Source organism: Natator depressus, unplaced genomic scaffold (assembly GCF_965152275.1).
Source record: "Natator depressus isolate rNatDep1 unplaced genomic scaffold, rNatDep2.hap1 scaffold_100, whole genome shotgun sequence".
Lineage (NCBI taxonomy): Eukaryota > Metazoa > Chordata > Testudines > Cheloniidae > Natator > Natator depressus.
In genome coordinates this window covers 92,897-95,396 of record NW_027439779.1, presented here as the reverse complement: position 1 = coordinate 95,396, position 2,500 = coordinate 92,897, and the positions used below count along the sequence as shown (strand labels likewise).

General features: G+C 62.5%; 1 non-coding gene across 1 annotated transcript in view; it reads left to right on the top strand.

Annotated features, from left to right (window-relative positions):
* Positions 1-2,482: 2,482 nt before the first annotated feature.
* LOC141980376 (5S ribosomal RNA) overlaps positions 2,483-2,500 on the top strand; it is a 119-nt gene continuing 101 nt past the window's right edge. The window contains exon 1 of the ribosomal RNA XR_012637528.1: positions 2,483-2,500. This exon is cut by the window's right edge and continues 101 nt beyond it. This is a non-coding gene — a ribosomal RNA (5S ribosomal RNA).

The window sequence follows — 2,500 nt, the reverse complement described above, 5'->3', positions numbered from 1 at the left end:
CCAGCGAGAGGGCGGTACGTGGGTCCCACCGACAGCCGACGGAGGCTCCAGCACCCGGGGCCCGCGCCCCGGAGCGTGCCTGGAGAAGGACCGTCGGGCACGGCGGGGGACCGCAGCGCGCCCCTGCTCGCTCTCGCGACGTGTTTGGCCCTGCCGAGCCTCGCGGCTCCCTGGGTTTTCGGACCCCTGGGTGGGCTGCCGGAGCCGCTCGACCTCGCAGGGCGGAGATCTCGGCCGGCTGGCCCCACGGCGCGGAGGGCCGGGCACGCGCCCGGGCCCCCCCCCAAAGGAGGAAAGTCCCAATCGGCCCCAGGATCCGGGGACGCGAAGAGGAAGAGGGACCCGATCCGCCTGAACGCCAGACGCCCCCTGCGGTCGGGGGCGCCGGCCCGCGAAGGACCCTTCCCGTCGCGAACGTGAGCGCCACATCGATCGGAAGGCGAGAGAGGAGCGGGCCCCCCCTCCCTCCGGGGGGCGCCGACAGTCGGAGTTCGCATCCCGGCCACCGGGCCTGCACCGGGGGTGCGAGGGGACGACGGGGTCCCCGGAGGAAAAGAGCCGGAAAAGGGGGGCTCGGGGGGGCCGGGGGCCGCCCCACCTGCCAACGTGCCCCTGTCCCCCCTCACAAGATCGGGTACAACGCGCAGATTGGTCCCCGAGGCTCATCTCTGGTTCTCACAGGTTCCGAAAAACCTGTTCTCAGAAATCTCCTCGCACCCGTCAAAATGAACTAGTCGAAAAATCCAACCGCCAATTTAGGGGGACCAATCTGAAATCCTATCCGACCTCCTGGTTCTCTCGGTCGGCCGAGGGCACTTTTGGCGACCCCATCCGGACTTCCGTGAGACTGCCGGCCATCAGGTCAACCCGTCACTTTGAATGGGGTTGACCTGATGGCCGAGCAGGGACTTAGACATTTTTTCAGCCTTTTCCTCGGGGTTGACCTGGTGTCCCGGGGGGACTTAGACATTTTTTTCAGCCTTTTCCTCCGGGTTGACCTGGTGTCCCGGGGGGACTTAGACATTTTTTCAGCCTTTTCCTCCGGGTTGACCTGGTGTCCCGGGGGGACTTAGACTTTTTTTCAGCCTTTTCCTCCGGGTTGACCTGGTGTCCCGGGGGGACTTAGACTTTTTTTCAGCCTTTTCCTCCGGGTTGACCTGGTGTCCCGGGGGGACTTAGACATTTTTTTCAGCCTTTTCCTCCGGGTTGACCTGGTGTCCCGGGGGGACTTAGACTTTTTTTCAGCCTTTTCCTCCGGGTTGACCTGGTGTCCCGGGGGGACTTAGACTTTTTTTCAGCCTTTTCCTCCGGGTTGACCTGGTGTCCCGGGGGGACTTAGACTTTTTTTCAGCCTTTTCCTCCGGGTTGACCTGGTGTCCCGGGGGGACTTAGACTTTTTTTCAGCCTTTTCCTCCGGGTTGACCTGGTGTCCCGGGGGGACTTAGACATTTTTTTCAGCCTTTTCCTCCGGGTTGACCTGGTGTCCCGGGGGGACTTAGACTTTTTTTCAGCCTTTTCCTCCGGGTTGACCTGGTGTCCCGGGGGGACTTAGACATTTTTTTCAGCCTTTTCCTCCGGGTTGACCTGGTGTCCCGGGGGGACTTAGACATTTTTTTCAGCCTTTTCCTCCGGGCTGACCTGGTGGCCGAGCGTCTCGCCGTCCGCGGCCGGAGCTAGAGATGCCCCCCCCCCCCAGGCCAGCCTGCGAAGCCGCGGCCAGGATCGGGCCCCTGGAAGTCTGACTAAAAATTTTCACCGACCCCAAAAACGGTTAGGGGGGGCCTCATAAAGCCTCCGGAGCGAAAAAAAAAAAAACGGAAAAAAGGATCGGGCCCACCCGAGGCAGGGGAGTCAGTAAGGGAAAGGGGACGAGGCGGCCCGGAGCCGGGTGCCCGGAGCCGGGTGCCGGCGGCCAGGATCGGGCCCCTGGAAGTCTGAAAAATTTTTTTCACCGACCCCCAAAGTGGTATTGGGGGGGGCTCATAAAGCCTCCGGAGCGAAAAAAAAAAAAAACGGAAAAAAGGATCGGGCCCACCCGAGGCAGGGGAGTCAGTAAGGGAAAGGGGACGAGGCGGCCCGGAGCCGGGTGCCCGGAGCCGGGTGCCCGCGGCCAGGATCGGGCCCCTGGAAGTCTGAAAAAAATTTTTTCACCGACCCCCAAAGTGGTGTTGGGGGGGGCTCACGAAGCCTCCGGAGCGGAAAAAAAAAAACGGAAAAAAGGATCGGGCCCACCCGAGGCAGCGGAGTCAGTAAGGGAAAGGGGACGAGGCGGCCCGGAGCCGGGTGCCCGGAGCCGGGTGCCCGCGGCCAGGATCGGGCCCCTGGAAGTCTGAAAAAAAAATTTTCACCGACCCCCAAAGGGGTGTTGGGGGGGGGCTCATGAAGCCTCCGGAGCGAAAAAAAAAAACGGAAAAAAGGATCGGGCCCACCCGAGGCAGGGGAGTCAGTAAGGGAAAGGGGACGAGGCGGACCGGAGCCGAGTGCCTACGGCCATACCGGA